This window comes from Eschscholzia californica, unplaced genomic scaffold, assembly GCF_041429995.1.
Source record: "Eschscholzia californica isolate CP2 unplaced genomic scaffold, dmEscCali1.0.p SCAF_4, whole genome shotgun sequence".
In the NCBI taxonomy this organism is placed as follows: Eukaryota; Viridiplantae; Streptophyta; class Magnoliopsida; order Ranunculales; family Papaveraceae; genus Eschscholzia; species Eschscholzia californica.
Window position 1 is genome coordinate 19643693 of NW_028238461.1, and position 8753 is coordinate 19652445.

Genomic DNA, 8753 nt, shown 5'->3' on the forward strand with positions numbered 1-8753 from the left:
TTGAATTTGAAGGTGAAACTCAAAACTCTGTATTGGATTTCGAAGGGGAAAGGTTTTCAGATGGTGGAAGTGAATCAGGAAGATATTTTTCGGATTTGGGTTGTGAAATTCAATCACATAACTCTGAATTTGAAGGTCAGTAAAGCATCATTATTTTTCTTATTCATCTCTTACTTTTGAGATTTATATCTATGTAATAGTATATGTTTTAATTATCTTGTTTAATATTTTATTTTACTTAGTTTTATAATCTATTAATGTAGTTCAAGAAGAGTTTCCCACTGATCAAAATGTTGAACAAGCCACAGACAAAGAACCATTAGTTCCACCTGAAATAGGAATGAAATTTAGTACCGATGATGAGGTATTCGAGTTTTTCAAAATATATGCTAAGAAAAAGGGATTTTCTATAAAGAAGAGATCAAGAGTGAAAAATCTCGACGGGAATGACACTTATATAACATTTTCGTGTTCTAGAGAAGGCAAAAGAGTTTCTAAGACTACTAGTCTTTGAAGCCTAGACCAAGTTGTCGAACAGGTTGTCAGGTTAAAATTTCTGCAAGATTTGACTTAAATGGATATTGGATGATTTCAAAATTTCATCTAGACCACAACCACGACATTAGTCCTACAACATCTCGGTACTTTAAATGTAATAGAACAATTAGTAAGCCTGTGTAAAGGCAACTCGAGTTATGTGATAAAGCAGATATTACAGCAAACAAAAATTTTCACCGACTCGTTGTAGAACCTGGTGGGTACGATAATGTCCCATTTACAGAAAAAGATGTGAGGAATTTCTTAGATGAAAAAGAAGGGAACGATTTGGTAAAGGTGATGCAGAATCATTATACATTTTTTTCTTGAAAATGGTCGAACAAAGAAATGGGTTCTTCTTTAAAACTGATTTGGACGAATATGGTCGGCTAAAAAATGTGTTTTGGACGGATGGGCGAAGTAGAGAAACATATAAGGAATTTGGTGATGTTATCACATTTGACACCACCTACAAGACAAATAGATATGAGATGCCATTTGCGCCATTTGTAAGGGTTAATCACCATGGACAGTCGATCCTTTTTGGTTTTGGCTTAATCACAAAAGAAGATACTGAATCATTTGTTTGGCTCGTTACCGCTTGGCTTGAATGTATGGATAATGTTGCTCCTAAAGGTATCATTACTGACCAGGATGCAGCTATGAAACTTGCAGTTGAGAAAGTATTTCCAAATACTAGGCATAGATGGTGTTTGTGGCATATAATGAAAAAAGTGCGTAACAAGTTTGGTAGTTACACCAATTATGAGGCAATAACTAAAATTTTAAAAAGGTTGGTATTTGACATCCAAAATGTAGAGGAGTTTGAGAGAAAATGGAATGAGATGATCAATACCTTTCACTTGCATAATAATGAATGGTTAGATGGATTATACGGAGAGAGACGAAGATGAGTTCCGTGCTTTGTGAAACCGTATTTTTGGGCCGGTAGCACTCAGAGAAGTGAGGGGATCAATGCTTTTTTTGATGGATATCTAAACTCAAAGACGACACTAAAACAATTTGTGGAACAATGTGTTTATGCTTCGTAGAAAAAAATAAAAAATGAGAAATTAGCTGACTTCAAGTCTTTCTCGCAAATGGTTCCATGTTTGACTACATTACCCAATGGAGAAACAAATTCAAAATGTATACACAATAGCAAAATTTCAAGAGTTTCAGTCAGAGATTACTGGAAAGATATATTGTTATTCGATTTCAACCCGTGAGACCCACATGGGGGTAGAACATGAGATAGGAGAGGAAATTTCGATAGAAGGTTATTCAAAGAACGTGACATTTATTGTGCTCTTTGTGAGGTCTACTACTGAAGTTCGATGTTCTTGTCATGCGTTCGAGTTCAAGGGGATAGTATGTAGGCATGCCCTTCTAGTGTTACAACAAAACCGAATATCTTTATTACCCGAAATATATATTCTTAGACGATGGAGAAAAGATGTACGTAGGTCTCACACAAAGATGACGATTGAAGTGGAGGGTCAAAAGGGGACTGAAGAGGAATTGCGATACAATATATTATGCCGCAAATTTAATGAACTTCCAGACTTTGCTTCAGAGCATAAAGACCATTTCTTGAGTCTTTCAGAGTGGGTTGATGATGCGTTGGGGATGTATAAAACGATTCAACCAACTGCTCCAAGTGTGAATGAAAAAAAGACTGATGAATCATTTGAAGAAAGTAGCAGAAACATTAATATCGATGATCCATTAGTTACTACTCGCAAAGGACGCCCACGAGAAAAAAGGTTAAAACCAATCAAGAGGACGAGCAGGAAAAAATTGAAGGGCGACACTCTTCCGACCGATTGAAGTAAGTTCATAATTTTATCTACTCATTTCTTTTTTCTATATGTTTATAATATTGTTCATTGTATATGGTTGAATGTTTTGTTTTTGTTTTTGTTTTTTTGGATATGGTTGAATCATCATGGTTAGTTGAACGCGATATTTGGTCAACTACTAGTAGTGTGTTGGGCAATTTGACATAGGCAGTTAAGGTAGCTATGTCAATGTGAACAGTGATTTTTGCACCTTTTTGAGTCTTTATGTTTGTTGGTAAAGAGTGTATCTATCACTCTATAGTGATCTCTTCATTCTCTCCATCAAACTTATTTTCTTGTTAAACTGGTAGCTCCTTAGAAACAACTGTTTCTTCTTTATATAACTATATTGTTGATTGTTGTTATAGTTATTATAGTAACTGCTGCTGCTGCTATTGCTTCTAAATTCCATCTTTATCTAAGGAAGCTAATCCATGAATACTGTATATATAAGAGACATATAGAGTATGTAGTGTGTATGAAAACTTTTGATGTCCTAGTAGTATTTATTGCATTATTCGGTAATGTATTGTATTTTGATTTATTATTTTTCAAGAATGAAACAGGTTTTATTGGATGCAACTTTTCATGGAAGCCTATTAATTCTTTTGTGCATATGGGAGAGACAACCCTTAATTTCCAGATTGATCATTCATGGCGGTGCTTGATTTTGATGAAGATGATAGTAAGGCTGAAGGTTACATGACTACAGGCAGTTTCCCTTTTTTCCTTCTTTATCTCGTTACACCAACTGTCACATAGTAGAATTGGTACAGTGGATTTTAATTTCTTTGGGATGGAGCCAAATTGTATAGTGGATTTTAAATTCTTTGGGAGAGAGGCAGGTTGTACAGTGGATTTTATATTCTTTGGGAGGGAGGCAAGTGTGAGAAAGTTTTTCACATGGTTATGAATCCATAATTACCTAAAAAATTCAATTTCAACATTACTGCTGCTTGGTTCTTTGGATTTACATACAAATTCTCAAATTCTTAATTCTTAATTGTTTAATTATTTTTCATCAACAAACATGAACCTGGGGAAACAACTTGTAAAGTTTGCATATAACCCTGTATACTTCAATTAACTCTTCGAATCTCTTAGTATAACTACTGAAGTATGTCTTTGGCCATCAAAACAGTCAACTTCAAATCTCTATACCAAGACCTCGAATACATAAGAATTGTAGTTTAAAATCACCAAAACTATGAAGAGTGAGTTAACAAAGACATTATCATGATTTTTAAACAACAAAAAAGTCTAGTTCATAAATTCATATTAAATAGTAAGTACATAGATAAATCTCAACAAATAAAAGTACATAGATAAAGGGAACTGGAATACAAAGTGAGTGGACCAAGTAAAAGTAACTGAACATTTCTTACTAAAACACTACATCATAGTTAAAGAGTTTGTCAATAACTCTAAACACGACCATCCATCCCATACGCACTCCTTTCCAACCTTCTTAGTAAAGCATTATATCATAGTCAAAGAGTTTGTCGATAACTCTAAACACGACCATCCATCCGATATGCACTCCTTTCCAACTTTCACTTCTTAGCAAAACATTATATCACAGTCAAGAGTTTGTCGATAACTCTAAACACGAGCATCCGATACACAGTCGTTTCCAACCTTCACTTCTTACTAAAACATTATATCATAGTTAAAGAGTTTGTCGATAACTCTAAACACGACCATCCATCCGATACACAGTCGTTTCCAACCTTCAATTCTTACTAAAACATTATATTATAGTTAAAGAGTTTGTCGATAACTCTAAACACGACCATTGGATACGCACTCCTTTCCAACCTTCACTTCTCTCAAACAACTTTCGACCTCCTTAGGCGGATCCATGCCATTGTTCCCATCGAGCGAGTCTAGTCATTCCAATGCACGGTTCATAAGTCATGTTCATGTTGAATTGGCTCAGCATTTCCTCGGTTTCCACCGTAATCATCTAAAATAGAAAATCACAATAAATTGATAAGATTACTCCATTGGTCACAATAAAGACCGTCGCCGAACCAAAGTTTACATTGATTTCTAGTCAAAATAAGCAACTTTACTTTCTAATCCAAAAATTTGAGGATTTGAACAATGGAGTACAAAGATTACAATAGCTAAAAAAACCCTATAAAGTCTAACCTATAACTAAGTGAACAAGAAATGATTACTTCAATTCGTCTTTGATTCTAGTTTAAGCAAGAAACTCACCTTCAAAGATCACTAAACTCGAAGCCGGTGACTTCAATCCCTCATTGATGCTAGGGTTTTTGATTTGGAGATATTTAGAGAGGGGGAGAGATACAAGATGGAGAAAGAGAGATACAGGATGAAGATAGAGAGATGCGGGATGGATAAAGAGAAACACGGGATGGAGAAACCCTAGATACGTGAGGGAGGAAGATCATTAATGGTGTTCAAAAAAAAGGGACGAGAGAGATAGAGATGGGAGAGAGATTTCAGATTTGGGTTTTGGGATATTTGATTTTTTTTATCTTGGCCGTTCAATTTGAACAGCCAGATTTCGGTCAAAGAATTCAACGCGCCACGTCATGAGGGTGACTAGACTGGGCATCCTCTAAGTCACCCTCTTTGGGCACAGTAGCATTTCCGTTATTTTATTCTCACCGGATCGGAATAAACCAACCGGGTAAGTAAATGATCAGTACGTTTGAGAAAATGAAATCAACAGCAGTAGCAGCAAGGATGAGATTGGGAGTTGTGGGTGGGCCTGTGGTGATCAGGATGATGGGAACCAGACTACCCACTCGTGCCGCCGTCCATGGAACCAAGGATCCAGTCACTCGCGCCATTAACGTATATATATATCTATCTGTTTCTATTAATTTGTTAGTAATTGAACTTGGGTAATTGAGTTGATTTGTGGGTATCATTTTTGGTTAATATATAGATAGAAGAAGTGGAAGCAGAGATAGAGAAAGGAAAGGAAAAGAAAGAAAAGAAGACTGAGGAAGTGGAGGATAGCATTGATTCCCAACTCAACCACCACACTCCCCCATCTTCTTCTTCATCAACATCATCCCCTGGTTCCACTGCATCTTCTTGATTCCTAAAGAGGCAGAGACAGAGAGACAGAGAGAGAGAGAGATAAAGAGAGAGAATTAGTTGGTTTTACTAGCTAGTTGTGTTTGTGTAGTGTGATTTATCTTTGTAAAAGGAAAAGAACATCCAGACGTCGTTTGTTGCTCTGTTTGCTAATTCTTCGGTTCCTCTCTGTTTATACTTAACGCTTAACCCTGGATACTGCCGCGCGAGGAGCAGATTCTGTGCTTGATTTTATCAGGAAAAAGAAAAGGGTTATTTCCCTAATGGCCCCCTACTTTGTGACCAGCTTCCCGCCTGGCCCCCTACTTTACGAGAAATACCCATATGGCCCCCTATTTCCGTTAACTTTAACTTTCCATCACTCTCTCTCCTCCATCTCTTTTTCTCTCTCTGCCATGTCACGCCACATCATCTGTTACGCCACTTCATCACCTTCTCCGGCAAGGTCGCCGGCGGGCCAAATTTCCGGCCGGCGACCTTCAAACTAAAAAAAAAAAATTTTTTTTTCTTTCTCTCCTCTCTCTCTCTCTCTCTAAAATATCTAGCGAAGGATATTTTTATCATAAGTAACGCATGTGGTCGGCACGTGAATCACTTAAGTAATATTTAAAGGAAAAATTGATAACGGGGGTCAACGTCATACAAATTTTCATTTTAGAGGTGTAGTCTTAATATCGGTAAATACCACCACTAATTATTTTTTTCATAGCAAGGCCTTATTTCTGGACCTTAGAGCATAATTTCATAAATATACTCAAATTAATGTTTGAGAGGAAGTGCATCTCTTTTATACTTATTATTGGTATTCAAATTAAACTCTATTTATACTATTTCATACTCCCTCCGTCCCAATTTGTTTGACCTTTTGGGAGATCCAACTTATTAAGGATTTTCATTTATTGCTTCCTAACTAAATGTATTTTCCTATATTACCCATATTTACTTTAGAGTATTTGATGCAGGCGCATAGGCGTGTGGGCCCACGTCCACGCGTGCCCACACCCTATTAAGTCTTAATAGTAGTCTATTTAGTAGAATAGAAGTTACTTTAATTTGATGTTTCTTTATTTTAAAGTTTCTATGTTTGAATAGTTTATTATTTTAGGAATCCTAGTTTGAGTCTATCTAGGAAGGTTTATTATCTTATAAAAGGGGATCTAGTCTATGTTATTATTCACCTTGAAGAGAAAATCAATTGAAGTTAATAAGAATTTAAGTTTAGTTTATCGTTTTCTTTAATTGTTCTTAGTTTATTTTATTATTCCGCTGCGTCTACATCAAGTGGTATCTAGAGCCATTTTTTTTTAACCAATCACAATGGTTAATTCTACCGTTCCTACTCCACCAATCAAAGAGAAGACACCAACTTTTGCCTCCGAATGGGATAACATCAACAAGAAGTTATCCTCGGTTACAAATTTGGAAGAAGCTTTCGAAAATTACAAGAAGGAAACCATGGAAAAATTCGATCAAGTCAATGATTCAATCATGAAGCTATCCAAACAACTCGAAGGCATATGTAAGTCTCCCTCTTCTACCACTACTCCTTCTTCTCCTACTTACATTCCAGCTTCATTATCACTTCCAACCACAACACCAACTTCAAATTCCATACTTGGTCAACCTAACATCAACCCTACATCACCACTATCACCGGTTTTCCCACTCATAAACCCCACAACACCACCTTTCTCTTTCCACGATCAACTAACATCAAACAAACCCGATTCATTCTCCCATTATTCCACTACTAACCCAAGTACCACCCAACCATACCCTTTTCAAACACCAAGGCCACACTATTCCCCGAACACCACCCAACTCGAAACCCAACCCGAAAGCCACCGAACCGAAACTACCCGGCCTATCATGGATACACCTATTCGTCAACACTCTCGTGCCATCTCACCACATCTCACGCCCAACCGAGGAACACCTTCTCATCACCACCAACCCGATTATCACCACTCCTCTAATCAACACGATCCGGAAACCGTCAACCACCCAACCCGTGATTTTACGGATAACTACACCCCTTACCAAACCCGTCTACCCGATTCGGTCCCGAACAGACCCACTCCAAACCGAGACGTGGGTTACCCATTCATCGATAACCAAAACCGTGAAGATCAATTCGAGGCCGACTACAACCCTTACCAACATGAAGCTCGTCCACCCAACCGATCCAACTATTATGAACCAACTAGATTCAAAAATCGACCAACCTATACGGAACCGAACCATAACGGTTCCATTCAACGTAACTATTATATTCGTCCCCGTCACAAGTATAATGATCCGGATGACTACCACCTAGAGGATGATCACGATTCTACACCACCTTCTTCTAAGTACCGTATTCGTATGGACGTCCCGGCTTATGACGGTTCCATCAACATTGAAAACTTTTTGGATTATATAGCTCGAATGGAAATCTTCTTTGATGTTATGCAGGTTTATGGTTAAGAACAGGTTAGATGTGTCACTGGCTATCTTTCAAAAACAGCGTTAACATGGTGGAAACAAGAATCTGAACAGCGACGGTTATCTAATCTTCCTCCCATATCCTCGTGGTCTGAACTTAAGCCACTTATGATGGCCCGTTTCCTCCCTCCAGATTATGAAAATCAGTTATGTCTGGAATATCTTCGTTGTCGTCAAGGACGACGTTCAGTTGAGGAATACTCCTCCGAATTTCAGCGTTTAAGTATTCGGCTTAATCTACCCGATACTGAATCCATGAAATTGGAAAAATTTAAGGATGGTCTTCGAGGTGACATTAAGGATCTCGTCAACCTCCGTCCTTTCTCTTCCGTATCGGAATGTATTAGTGTGGCTCGATCTTTTGAATCGGATTCTAGATCAATTTTCAAGGGAAACTACAATCGTCCTAATTATATTCGACAACCTACTGATGATACTGATCTTTCGAAACAAACAGATGATGGAGCTAAGATTGTTCCCGAAAATCCTTACAAAAAACAACCTCCAGGTAAGTGTTATCGTTGCTTTGAGACAGGTCACTATTCTAATAATTGCCCATTACGCGGTAAGACAAATTTAGTGGAAAAACAGGATTACTTGGATGAGGAGGCCGACCATGTCAATATTGACCCGGATTCAGGTGACCGTGTTATGTTAGTAACTCGTCGGGTACTTTTTACTCCTCTTGAACATGATCTTTCTCAACGGAAAAATTTGTTTGTTACACGTGGAACGGTCTTGAACAAAGTCTGTACAATTGTTATTGATAATGGGTGTGTGGAAAATTTGATTTCTTCTAAACTTGTGGCTTAC

The 8753-nt window shown here is 37.4% G+C and overlaps 2 long non-coding RNA genes and 1 pseudogene across 2 annotated transcripts; 2 read left to right on the forward strand and 1 right to left on the reverse strand.

Annotated features, from left to right (window-relative positions):
- The first annotated feature begins 869 nt into the window (after positions 1–869).
- LOC147543479 (protein FAR1-RELATED SEQUENCE 5 pseudogene) lies at positions 870–1451 on the forward strand (annotated as a pseudogene).
- A 2167-nt stretch (positions 1452–3618) lies between these two features.
- LOC147543480 (uncharacterized) lies at positions 3619–5003 on the reverse strand. Its single transcript, XR_015224312.1, has 3 exons — positions 4602–5003; positions 3889–4344; positions 3619–3802 (listed from the first exon to the last, which is right to left on the reverse strand). It is a non-coding gene; the product is annotated as an uncharacterized LOC147543480 (long non-coding RNA).
- A 26-nt stretch (positions 5004–5029) lies between these two features.
- Positions 5030–5705, forward strand: LOC147543481 (uncharacterized). The gene is made up of 2 exons (XR_015224182.1): positions 5030–5207; positions 5302–5705. It is a non-coding gene; the product is annotated as an uncharacterized LOC147543481 (long non-coding RNA).
- The last annotated feature ends 3048 nt before the right edge of the window (positions 5706–8753 follow it).